Here is a 14,249-nt window from a genome sequence, read left to right as displayed (position 1 = left end):
TTTTATTAGTTAAATAAATTGAATTTTTGTTAACTTGTGCTTGATGTGATAAATATGTATTTTTATATTAGATTAAGAAATGCCATTGTATTTATATTTAAGTTTGTCAGGTTAAGTGTAAGAGAGGGCCATGTGGCCATATCTTTGCCTGGTAAAATAAAGAATTTTTCATGTAATTTCATTTATTTTTCATCATGCTGTTCCGGATCAACATACGAAAACGGCCTTAGTAAAGGCCACCAAATGTCACCGCAGTCGGCCATAACTGTACCGTCCAGCAGCGACGAAGTCCTGGTCCAAGCAAACTTCCCGCCCAAGTCCAAGTGTATATGACTGTGGCGACTAGCGCCACGTCTGGCGAAGTGCCTGCTAGCTAGGAGCATATATTTCTGGTCTGATGTGGGTCTAAGCCCTGGTAGCTCAGCCAAGTCCAAGTGTATATGACTGTGGCCACTAGCGCCACGTCTGGGGAAGTGCCTGCTCGCTAGAAGCATATACTTCCGGTCTGCTGTGGGTCTAAGCCCTGGTAGCTCAGCTACCTGTAGACGTCAACGTCGTTCCTGGGGGTTACTCGTTGATCTGGGGGCGGAGCTGTGGAACATCCTCAGCGACCAGGTCCCTGATGTGTTCCCACGGAGAAACATCCGCCGTCTCTTCAAGTCTCGCTCGAAGGCCGCCGACGAAGTCTCGGAGAGTTGTCACCGCCGTAGAGTCCCTGATGACGGAGTCCCTCACGTACCAGGGTGAATCTGTCGCCTGCCGAAGAGCCTTGCTCTGGACGACGAGCAGCCTCCGTCTAGCGGTTCTGCAGGTGAGGTTGTACCATGCAGGGGCTGCGTACGTGAGGACAGGTAGCAGGGCCGTGTAGAGACGAACTCTTGCAGCCGTTGACAACTTCCTTGACCTGAGCAGCGGGCGGATGGCGCCAAGACCCTTCCTGGCGAGGTCGCAAACCCTCTCGACGTGGGGAGTCAGTGTGAGTCGCTGATCCAGCAGGAAGCCGAGGTACTTCACCCGGCGCTTCCATGGGATGTCGGCCCCGTCTAGGTGGAGGTGTGGACCATCGTCCTGCCTCCTCGACCTCGTGAAGGAGATGGCCTCACTCTTGTCAGCGTTGACTTTTACTCGCCACTTCGTCAGCTACGGCAGCAGCAGGCCCAGCTGTCGTTGGACATACACCCTGGACATCCTCAGGTTGGCGGAGGTGGCAGTGAAGAGCACATCGTCTGCGTAGAGCGAGAGCTGCACTCTTGGCGCCAGGGGTATGTCGTTGGTGTACCACAGGTAGAGTATCGACCCGAGAACCGACCCCTGTGGCACACCCGAAGAGACTGACCGTGGTGTGGAAGTCGCCCGGCCAACGGAGACCCTGAAGCGGCGAGCTGTCAGGTAGCTCTTGACGAGCCTGTAGATCGAGCCGGGTAGAGGGGAGGACGCCAGCTTGTAGAGAAGCCCCTCGGAGGAGTCATTCGATCGCCAACCTTCGTGGAGTCAACACGTCGGAGCGCAGCTTATAGATTGGACTTTTCAACTACATGATGGAAGAGGAAGATTCAGACAGAACACCTGGAACCCCTCCGGATTTGCAACCCGTGAGCAGCAACCAGCCGCAAAACGGCCTTTTACAAGGCCACCCCAATGCGCCCGCTGCTGTGCCTCCTGGCTTTGCAGCCCTGCCTCGCGCGTCGGGCCCGACCACAACCCTGCACCCGCCCACGGACTCGACTTGGACAATGGACCAACTCCCTGCTTCGATATGGAGCCAAACTTCGCAAGCTCCCGCTGACCTGGAAAACGGCCTATGTCAAGGCCACCAGACGATGCCACCACCCGGCCCAGCAACTCCACCCCCCCCCCCCGGGACTTCCCCTCACGGGGATGGACAACAGTGCCTGGGTGGACAACCGCTGCTGCGGTGATCAGAGCGGGTGTGGACCTACGGTGCGCCACTGCCACCCCTGGCGGAGGCCCGTACGTTTTAACTGGCGGCGAGGGGACCAGTAGCCAGAGGAACCCCTGCCCGTCGTCCGGAGAAAACGGCCTAAGTCAAGGCCACCAAAACAACAACAAGAGGCGAGCATCTCCGTCTCCCTCTGCCGAGCGGAAGGCCCGCAGGACCGGTCAGGACACCCTCCAGATCGCCGCTGACTCCGACATGGAAGATGACCCGGCCCCGACACGGAACGAGCCACGGCCTCCGCATATCCTCCTGGACATACCGCGGAGCTGGCCCGCCCACGCCGTCGCCATCGGACAACTGGTTGGTGGCCAGTTCGATGCTGCATGCACGGGGAGGTCCCTGCGCATCAGGGTGGACAACGTGCCCCACTTCCGCGCCATCCAGCGCTATCTTCAAAATGAGAAAATTACGTTCCACACCTTCGCCCTGCGAGCTGAGCGGCTGCTCAAGGTAGTGGTGAAAGGCCTCCCACCGACACTGACCCCAGAAGAGATAATGGCGGAGTTCCATGATTTTGACATCTGCGAAGCGAAGATAATGAAGACCCGCCGAGGGATGCCAACCGGCCTCTGGCTCCTCACCATCCGTAGAACTGAAGGTTACTCCCTGCCCACGACTGTCTATGATATAACAAGGGCCTTTTACTGCAAGGTGGAGGTACGACAGTACAAGAGACCCAGAGGCCCCATCCAATGCCATCGCTTTTTTATCATTAAAATACAGATCAAAATTTAAAAAAAGGACCATCAACGCAAGGATCAGTCCTTGGACAATTATTTTTTCTCGTATACATGAACTGCCTCTCAACGCTCCTACCCCCCACTATGCATTTCATTTCAATATGTTTATTCAATAATTGTACATAGTACATTGAATTGTGGCAATGTTCTTAACCTAGTAAATACAGTTGTTGCAGGATAAAATTACTTTAAAATTACAATTTATACAAAAGAAACAAATAAATTAAATTAAGCTAGTTGAGGAAACATGTCTTTAATGGAATAAGGAGCAACATCTATAAGATCATTTATAACTATTTTTAAATGTTGATGCGTTTTATAGTTTTTAAACTGTTTGGCAGAAAACGCAAGAAACACAGAAAATAAATTTATGTCTTGTTTTAAACATAACATGCCTGCTACGAATGGGGAAAACTTTCCTTACACGACACAAACTGCCTTTGTAAGAATGTTTTGTTAAAACATAAGCAAAAAGAGAACAGATGTAAATGAAGAAATAATCCGAGATTCCTTAAAAAATATGAAGACAAGTTGCAAGATGTTCCATCATTTTATATTTTTTATTTTGATGAAAGTGGATTTCATGACATTCCTTCATAAAAAACAGCATTTACCCAAGGAGTCTTCGCCACCATGAGAAAATCCGAAACCAAATAAAAAACCTGTTGTAATGAAGTATTTTTTTGGGAATGATGAAGGTCAATTTCTTTCACCTTATTTTATATTTTACGGAAAGCAAAACTGGGAAGAGTACTTAGTTGATTTTATATACTTCCTGGTTCTCGGAAATTGTTTAACAAATCAGGAACATGAAGAGCCTGACACCTTTACAACCCATCTAGAAACAGTTGAAGTACAGCCAGAAAATATAAATAACTCAAACAAAAGAACTGTAAATCAGCTAAAATTTTTCTGACATACTCGTATACGTTGATGATCATGTGGTTATTTCGTATGACGATCAATTATTTCCAGGTAAAGTAATTTAACGTGTATCTATTCACACATGCTGAAAACCAATACAAAGTTCGTTGTATGATTCGAAAGGAAAGAATTGGGGTTGGCCAGAGAAAGACGACGAGGGGTATTATGAACGACACGACATTAAAAACAAATCTCGGAAGAAACTAATTGAGTTGATGTTATGTTCCAATCATTTGTAGCCAATAGGCTATGTTATGCCTAGGCTAGCTTGTAATTGTAATAAAATTAGGCCTGTTTCGCATTTTCATAATTTATCTAGACATTAATGTTAATGTGTTGCTTGATGTCCTTTAAATTATTGATGTAATGATGTTTTTAATAGTCCCTAGTTCCAAAGTGTCCCTTGTTCATTTTTTCGAAATTGAGATTTTCAGTCTCTGTGATACACGGCTTGAAACTGAATTGAAAAAATCAGTTCCAAAATGTTTCTATTGTAATTTTAAATATATATTAAAAGCTGTTTGATGAAAGTGAATCTGATAAATCACCCCCGAAGAAATGTCAAAAAGAAACCTCTAAATCTATGTTGTCAAATCGTCTACCATCTGAAGGAATGCCTTCATTTTAATGAACTCTATTCAACTCCTCTCGAACATAAATAAAATATAACATTAAGTTAACCCTTCGAGTGTTAAGCGTTGCAATACCGACGCATAACACACCCGCTGTGTCGATTCAGCAACATTGTTTACGGCGAAGGAGGCAAGAAATGTGCTCCGCGTTTTGAGAATATAGTTCCGTATGTTTTTGTAATTTGAAGTGGTTTCCGCACCTAAATAAATGCTTTAAAGGTATTTTCTTGTTTATTAAGATCGTATGAATGTTTTAAAAACTTTTAAAAGAAAAGTCAAGAAAGTTCAGAAATACCGAAACAAAAAACACGATATGACAGGTTAAATCGTAGTTATAATAGTCAATCAGCTGCTCATAGTATTATTATCTTTCAGTGTTGCCAACCTATTTCCAAGCGTACATGGATTACGTGCATAATAGAACCACGCTGTACTGTGTTGTTTCGTTGGAATGCTGATGTGCGGCAAAGTATAAACCGTACGACAAAGTATAAACCGTACGACAAAGTATAAACCGTACGGCAAAGTATAAATATGCAGCAATTAGCAGCTTTCTGTAATATAAACAATACAAGGAAGTCAACTCTGTCGGGTGACTGTAGGAAAAATGCTTTTACGCACACAGGTAGCCAGCCTGTAGTGTGAGACTCATGAAACTATCACAGACTACTCACTAATAAACCCCCTCTACTCTGTTGGACACAGACATGGTATTGTTTGTCACATTACTTCAAGTCAGGCCAACATGTGACCTAAGCCATCAGGGCTCGCACCGTTTCTGGCATTAAGATTCTTTATGACCTACACCGCATCCCGGTCAAGGTCGAGCTTCTTGGCGCGGAGAATAACCTGGATGTAATGTGACACACAGGTCCAATTGTCCTCACCCTCCGTCATTATTGGTATGACCATGTCCACCGACAGCAGTCCTACTAACTGTTGAGCCTCCGGGCGGGGTCTTTCCCAGCGCTGGCAGTAGAAAAATGTATGTTCCACGTCATCGAGAATACCTGGGCACTGTCCCCGAGTGGGTCTTTTTACCCCAAAAGGATCAAATTGACTTAAAGCCGACAGCTAACTCTACCGATTATTTCTGATCGCATGACAAAATTTAAGCCAAATGATGCTAGGTCCAAACAATTACACCATCTAATTGCCGAAATGATGTGCCTTGACCTACAACCTATGTCAATGGTCGAAAACAAGGGGTTTCGTCGACTACTTAACCACCTTGAACCCAGGTATACTATACCTTGTAGACAAACTTTTACAAAAAAATCCTAGTTGAAATGTTCAACGAAGTCACCGATAAAGTCAAAACTTTGTTGATGGATGCCGAACATATTGCAATAACAACTGATATGTGGACAAACATTTCATAAGTAGACTTCATGGCTGTGACAGCCCATTTTGTCAGCAACAACAAATTAGTTAACAAAAGCCTTGAAGTAATCCCATTTCCTGAAGTAAGCCATACGGCAAATAACCTGTTGAGGTTTCTTATCAAAGTTTTGGAGGATTGGGATATCAAGAATAATGTTGTCGCTGTTGTCAGAGGCAACGGTAGAGACATTACATGTGCACTTGACAGTTCAGAATTCAATGCTATACCATGTCTTGCTCACACATTGCAGCTTGTTATCAAAGATGGCTTCCTTACAAATGCAAAAATAAATAATGTCGTAGAGAAAGCCAAGAAACTAGTGGGCAGTTTCAAACACTCGGCTAAAAAAACCAAAACCTTAAAACAACACCAAAAACAATTGGCTCTTCCAGAACACAAACTGATACAGGATGAACATATGAGATGGAATAGTACATTTTATATGATGAAGCGACTGAATAAAAAAAACATACAATTATCCTTATTTCATCAAAACCTGAAGGGTAAAAAAAAAAAAATCAAAATACTTACTCAAGCCAAAAGACGATTAACTAAAATAGTTGCTAATTTGTAACAGATTTTAAACGTGTTAAGAGCAAAGCATGTTCAGGAGGTGTCAGATGCTTTATTACATTCTATATCGTCTACTTCAGAAGGTTTAATGAATCGAGCCCGGCTAAAAGTCGTCAATCCAAGTCTTAAAAAAAAACTATGATGATAGACTTAAGGCATTCGCTATAACGCTACATTTTCTGTCGCCTAAAGCATATTGGTTCGTTAGGAAAACGTTTGATACAGCATTGCCACATCCTAGAACTCTCAGAAGTTGGAATGATACAGTTAAAGGCGAACCAGGATTTTCCCAAGAAGTGTTAAGAGCACTAAAAGAATATTCAAGTAATTCTAAGCATCCACCAATTGCCTCATTAATGATGGATTGCGTGGCTAAAAATAAATAATCTTGGGATGGAAAACAATTTTATGGAACGGTTAATATAGGTTGAACGCTTGATGACGACTCAACTGCTTTAGCTTTAGAAGCTTTAGTATTTTATTTAGTATTCATTAATTCTAGTTGGAAAATCCCAGTCGGCTATTTTTTTTGTCACTGTCATTAGTGGTGACCAACAAAGCTCATTTGTTAAACAATGCATTTCACTTCTACACGATTCAGGCGTTGAAGTAGCATCATTGACTTGTGATGGAACAGCTTGTAATTTGTCTATGGCTACCAAATTAGGATGTTCCTTGGAAGCCCCAAACTCAGTTACGAATTTCCCTCATCCGATCTCCAATAAACCAATTCATTTATTTGTAGGATCATGTGAGCGGGGTGCTCACATGATAAAGTTAGTCAGAAATACATTAGGAGATTACAAAAATTTTATGGATTCCAGAGGCGAAGTTGTAGAGTGGAGATACATTGAACAGTTTTACATACCATACAAAACTGAAGGATTGCATCTAGGTAACAGGCTGAGTATGACCATATTAATTACAGCAGAAAAAAATAAAAGTGTGACTAGCCACTCAGGTTTTGAGTGCTTCCGTTTCTGAATCACTTCAATTTTTATGTAATAAAATAGAAATTTTTAATAATTGTGGCCCTACAATTGAGTTTGTTAAGATATTTAACAGTCTGTTTGATATTCTCATTTCTAAAAGTATGAGAGAAAGTTATGATAAGAGAGCCTTGCTGAACAACAAACAAAACTAAATCAGTGTAATGAATATATTGAAACTCTAAAGGATAATTTTGGAAAATCAATCCAAGAGAAAAATACGGTTTTTAGGATTTTTAATACGCATAGATAGTGCCATAAATAATCAGTCTTTATAATCAGTTTGTGGGCGATGGATCGACTGATTTTCCTTTGAAATACCTACTCCTTTATCAGGTTAGCCAAGACCACATAGAAAGACTATATCAGATCTAGAAGTGGGAACAACAATAACGCAACGTGCAAGGAATTTATGGGAACAGTTAAACGAATTTTGCTCGACACCGAACTGTCAGAAAGTACAAGAGGAAATTCTTTAGTTTTGGACAAAACTGTTATGTTTAATGTCACGAGGTATAAATCACCCGAAAACTTCTTTTTGTGGACGTTTGTTAAAGACAAACCTTTCATATGCAATATTACTCTTAGGGACAAAAAGCGTCTTCAATGTGTCAATGATAACATTATAACTACTATCTGAAATCTTCTTGGGATGTAACAAATCCTTAAGAGTTGAGTACACATTTGGTCCCATAATGGAAACAAAAAATGAAACTTTGTTCTCATCTTTAATTGCGTTAATTGAGAAAAAAATGTTGTAACCTCTCTGCATAATTTTCAAAGTTCTCTACTTCACTATCAAACTCACTTACTTTTCCAATCATCTGTTTGGCCATACTTAGATAAATTAGTAGGCTGTTTGGCCTACTAATTAAGATAAAATACCTTACATTTCAAGACATATAATTATCAAACTTATAGTTCCGTATCAAACAACTCCGTTTCTTGGTTCTTAAAAACTTTCCATCCCTTTCAAGCTTTCAAGTTTCCACACGGCACTGTTCGTTCAAATCCAACGGTTAGAAGACAATGTGCTTGTTGCACACGGCACACTGGAAACTGGGCGAGCCTGTTGCACACGGCACGGACGCACGATGAGACACAAATTTTCCAAAATCCACCAAAGTTTCAATCAACTGTTCCACTTATTATAACGTTTTATTAATTTCGCGTGGATGCGACCGTCCTCGTCACCAATATTATACACGTACTCAATAAAGAATAAAACTATGCTTAAGGCCGACACGCACTATCTCCAGAGTGGGGATGGGGGTTGAAGGTTCAAAGTCCAGACTTGGCTATTATTGTAGGCTATTGTATAAATGAACTAAAATATCTTCTGTTATACTTCAAACTAAATAATCGCTTTACTACAGGTGACAAACGATCCGTGCTGCACATGTCAACAGTTTGAAACCAAAGTGGTGTCTAGCACAAACAAAAGGAAGCAAGTCTGCAAAAAACCTCTACCTATCCCAGACAGCACACGATATCTATGTAATGTTTATATTAGGTTACACATATCCAGATAACGTTATTGGAGATATTTGAATGTTATTAAGATGTTAGATGGCAAACCTTACATATACAGGGTGACAAAAAAGTCTGGAAACGGTTTAATATCTTTTTATCTAAATCCGTTAGAAAATTCAAACTTTTCACATCAACTTACATGTATAAAAACTACTTTTTCCAAGCGTTGTCATTTTTTTACCTCTACCAGGGGACGACCCATGAGGAGTAGATGCATAATCTTTAATGTAAGCATAGGTTGATATGCACACCATTTCAAAGGGTTAGTCAAGTGGAGTTCATTGCCTGAAACCGCGTCAAAAAAGGTTCATCCGTTACAAAATGGCAGCTGTCCAAAGTTCTTCTGAAATATACCTGCACAGGCCTTACTTAGTATGGGCAAATACTCGTAAAAAATATTAGCTTAAAAGCTTAACCCATATTTTAAAGTCAACTAGCCCATAGACTAATAGTATTCAATCTTCAAAACAAATTTAACCGGGTTTCAGATTTCCCTGCTAATGTTGACTATGAGTATTTACCAATACTAAGGCCTCTGCAGGCATATTCCGCAAGAACTTTGAACTGCCGCCATTTTGTAACGGATGAACCTTTTTTGACGCGGTTTCCGGCAATGAACTCCACTTGATCAGACCTTTAAAATGATGTGCATATCAACCTATGCTTACATTAAAGATTATGTACCTACTTCTCGTGGGCCGTCCCCTGGGGGAGGTCAAATAATGGCAATGCTTGCAAAAAGTAGTTTTCATACATGTAAGTTGATGTGAAAGGTTTGAATTTTCTAACGAATTTAGTTAAAAAGATATTAAACCGTTTCCAGACTTTTTTGTCACCCTGTATATTATGTTATAACATCTTAATAATAACCTACAGATATTTTTGGATATTTTAGGGATGTCCAACATGGATAATCTAAATACCGTTTTATAGATGTTACCATGTATACCATTATTGCTGGATTATTATATTATTATATGACCAAAAAACTGTTGTTTTATTTCACTCAGTCTATGTTCTGGGGAAAATATATGTTCATATAATATGCTGCCACAGATCATAGAATAAATATCCTAAAATAAATATTCTAAATAAATATCAGATCGATTTATTCTATACTCTGTGTTAGCTGTATAGTGTATACAAGTAAACTAAGTTACTCTTTGCATGTAGCCTTTATTTACCTTCACTATGACTATGATCGTCTTCGTCTATGATATAAAATTGTATTGGTCAAAACAGCAACATTTATTTGGAAAATGGTTTTTTACCACCGAATGATAATACAATTACTTGCATAATATGAAGTTAAATTTATTTAAATACATTTTACGTAAGACTGGAATTTGTTTTTTGGCAAATTAAAAAAAGTAGTTTAACTTGAAACTTGACTGGAGCATTTGGGTAGACTTCCGTATCTGTTGGCACAAACAACCGAATGAAAATATCGATCAATATATCGATAAGTTTCGTTAGTTAAGCCTAACCTAACCTAACTAACCGGATACTCGATATATTGAGTATTCGATAAGTTACGATATCTACCCGTCAATATTTAACCGTATGCCTACCATATCCATCGTCGTGAACCCCCCCCCCCCTCCGTCTGCTGCTATTCTCTTGGAGGCCACTTCTTCACATGTACAGAAACCTTATAATGACGTCACATGACTATCGACTACTTTTCAGCTATCGGAATCGTGATGGTTTATGCAATCGATTATCGAAGGCCGAAGGGACACGGCTTTACATCGTCACTTATTCACTTTGCTGTGCCCGGTGACCATGTTAATAGACTCGTTCTGATTATTTTCAATAAACCTACTACTTTTTAAATGGAGCCAGAAGATTTGTAAGTCAGGATTGAGCCGATAAAATGTATCTGCTTCAGTTATGTTATAACTTAGAAGGTAAGAATATATATTTCTTATTCATGCCAAATTTTAAAAGATGAGAAAGAAGCCTAACTTGCATTAAGATCGTTATGAAAAAGGTAAAATAATGGTTAAAAAATAGGATAGACGCCAGCCATGTTGATAATTCATTACATTGTGTAGGCCCCTCATGCACAGTATGTACTAAAACAAATAAATAGGAACTTTGTATTCAAAACGCTTTGATGTTGGATACGAATCTGCTAGCCTAGGAAATTGTGTGGAAAACTTAAGTTAGATTTTAAAAAAGTAAAAAGTTAGAAGTAAGGTGTTTAGCCAGGGAATTCAGTTTTTTGGGAATCAAAAGTAGATTTTTACTAATAAACCCAAAGTTGGTCTTTGAATGTCTCTTTCTTTAACCTTCTCACTTTTTCATGCTGAGCCAGTATAGGCTATACAAGTATTTTTCATGTAGGAACATAATTTCACCGAAAAAGTGCCAATATAACAGGGAGATAGGGGAAACCCCATGAAAAATTAGGCACGATGCAACCCTATCTTCCTAAAATCCCAATAGGCCTAGGCTACGATATTTGAGAGAGCAAATCCGGAGTCTCTCCGATAACAAAGTAAGAGCAATAAACAGTATTGGGAGGCCTGGATAGAGAATCATTCTCTGCATAGGCCTTTAGGTTAAATTGTCAGCCTAGTTGTTTTTGTTAGAATTTGGCCCTGAGTAGGTTATATTTTAATAAATTACTCAAGTTACAAAAATATTAATTTTGAGTAGGCCTAGGCCTATTATAGTTTTTCTTATTTTTTTTATGGAAATCAACGCTTTCATAGTGAAATAAATTTCTATGTGAAATGTAGGCTTAATACTTACTGTTAAACTATAAAGGTGAAAAAAGAACCACATTTAAAGATCAACTCTTCCAATCATTACTTTTTTTCCCTATAAATTAACTTGCCTGCAACAACGTTTCCTGTTATGTAACACAATTAGGGACCAGTCCCGTTACTCGTGTAGAACAAAATACTTGAAAGGACTTGAAGAAGTGAATGGGTTTAATTCCTCTAAACTTAAGGTCTGGCATTTCTTTGCAACCAATGGTAGGCACAGATTAGTTAGGCTTACTGAAATTGCTCTTTGTTTTTAATGCGGGAAAAAATCAAAGCTAGCATTGATTTTGTATAGTAGCTCAACCATACGTTTAAAATCATTGATGCTAAGTACAACTCGTATCAACTTTATTTACAAATAACTTTCGCAGTACAGCTCTGTTAAAAGTTGATGATTAAAATTAAAATGAGTGTTAATGAAATACTCAGTAGGCCTACATTTTTCTAAGTGCCCTAATATACATAAATACTTCCTTGAATATATAACTTAATTTGAATTTGGTTAAATAGAAACAATTTTAAACTAATAAAAGGTTAAATGTTAATGGAATTGTAGCCGGTCAATTCAAAAACACTAATTAGCCTCAGATGAGGTGGTCTTTGTAGTAGGGTTTGCCGAACATATTAGCCAATTTAGACTTTTTCCTAGGCAGGTTATTAATCTGGCTGTGAACCTATGTGATTTAGACCTGTAGCTTTTTAAAATTAATTAAATGTATTCTAAACTGTATGTGGGTAACTGCATGCTTCAGCATGAGCCTATCATATTTTTCTACCAAATTATATGAGAAGTAAAAGATACTTTATTCAGCCAATAAATAACATAAACAGCATCCAGCCTATATTATATTGTATGAATTTTGATAGCAGTATAGTTTTAAATACAAATAAAAAAACTAAAACAAACAGTCATGGGTTGAAATAGTTATTTCTGGTTCCACCATAAAATTTCTAACAATTATAACCTTAGCATTGCATTATAATCAACTCCTGGCAAAATTTATTTTTGAACAGAAACTTGCATATAAAATTGTATGTCAATGTTAGGTGTCAATAGAGACCATAGGAAGTGAAAAGAGTTTAATGGTCTTATGAAGGAAAATGTTGATTTAATTTGTTATTTTTTTTTCAGTTAGTCCTGTCAAGAATCAAAGAGTTTATTGGTAAGATGATATACCTTATTTGTACTTTAGTTCACGAACATTCTCTTGCCATCAAGGGAAAGACTTGAATGTAGTCAATAAAAAGAAGTATGCCCAGAAAAGAGATATCAAGGTGGGTCTGATTTGTACAACGTAGGCCTATTAACGTACTTTTGCTTTTTAAGTACTACCAATTAATCTTTCAATATGATGGATCACAATCTCAATTAAAAAAAATTAATTTAGGCCTATACATTTATAATATACATTTGATTGAAGTTGACATTACATCACAATTTAATCTACTTCCACATGAGAAACAAAATCTTTTGAATAATATTTACAGAAATTAGATTGCCTTAACTAAAGTGGCAGCACACCATTTCAAATACAGGTGTTTGCTGTACCTCTGTACAGTACAGTGTGATTACACTATACTCAGTTTTATATTGGAGATTTAATTTTATATAATATATATACATTTAATACCGTAAGAGCAGGAAATTGCAGTTGCTTTATAGCTATCAACATTCATCTCGAGTACAGTGTCTATGAAACTGGACCTACTGAAATCTCACTGGTACAACTTTTAAAGTTGTCAGATTTAACCTGTAACATTGTATTGAACGTTATACACACTTCTAATTTGTGTCGGTCCCTACTTCTGCACACTCTCCTAGCCCACAATGTTATATGATTATTCACTCCAACAAGCAAAAACTTCCGAATTGCTAATCACAGTACCTAAATAAAAAATTCTTGGAACCCTGCAACGAATCTTTAAATAAAAGAAGCATAGTTAATTGTAGAATTAACAGTGTCATACATATAGTCTTAACTCAAACTTGACTCAGACCATAACACATAGGCCTATTCATTAAAATTATAAAAATTCAGAGGTGGAAGTAGCCAAATATATTGCTGAGGCTATCTGCCGAACATAGCGAAGCTTGCTGCCAAGGCCGGAGGCTGAGGTAAATAATGGTTGGAACATACTGATTAACAAATCATAATAACATTGTGCATAACATGTACAGAACATAACAGAATGACCACCTTGTTATGTCTTTTTACAGAATCAGTAAGACAATGCAAAAACTCACGAGAGGCCACGGATAGCGAGATTGAGAGTGTGATAAAAGACTGGCTGAGGCATGCAAAGTTTCGCTTTCAGAATAAGAAAAGGTAGGTTTAATTTCGGTATATAGTATGTTTATTGATTATACACGTACTAAAGTGGTCACTCAATGGAGGTTATCGTTACCTGAACAGCGCTGTTGCAGAGTAGCATCGGCGGCTCGAACTACGCCATTTCAGGCATGTCGGTAAGGCAGTGTCCTTAGTTTTTTAATATTGTGCTCATTGTAGGAGTTATAAAATGGTGTTTTGTTGATGAAATTTGTTTCTTTCGTAATAGTATTGTTGTTTTATAATGAATTTTAATACTAAATTATTAAAAAGTGTTCAGAAGTGCATTGCACAACCGCGATCCAAGCGTTAACGGGCCAAACTACGTCGCCAAAATCGGTAACTATTAGCATTAGGTGACCACTCTTGGTACGGTATAACACAGTTTGGTAATATTTGAGTTTTTA

The 14,249-nt window shown here is 39.0% G+C and overlaps 1 long non-coding RNA gene across 1 annotated transcript in view; it reads right to left on the bottom strand.

Annotated features, from left to right (window-relative positions):
• The window catches only part of LOC128987293 (uncharacterized), a 43,786-nt gene extending 32,145 nt beyond the window's left edge, over window positions 1-11,641 (bottom strand). The window contains exon 1 of the long non-coding RNA XR_008490224.1: window positions 11,496-11,641. This is a non-coding gene — a long non-coding RNA (uncharacterized LOC128987293). The remainder of the gene's footprint in view (window positions 1-11,495) is intronic.
• Between the last annotated feature and the right edge of the window lie 2,608 nt (window positions 11,642-14,249).

The sequence above is a fragment of the Macrosteles quadrilineatus genome, unplaced genomic scaffold (genome assembly GCF_028750875.1).
Source record: "Macrosteles quadrilineatus isolate MER2022 unplaced genomic scaffold, UCM_ALF_1.0 Scaffold_2__2_contigs__length_208266976, whole genome shotgun sequence".
NCBI lineage: Eukaryota > Metazoa > Arthropoda > Insecta > Hemiptera > Cicadellidae > Macrosteles > Macrosteles quadrilineatus.
This window is presented reverse-complemented; position numbering and strand designations above follow the sequence as displayed.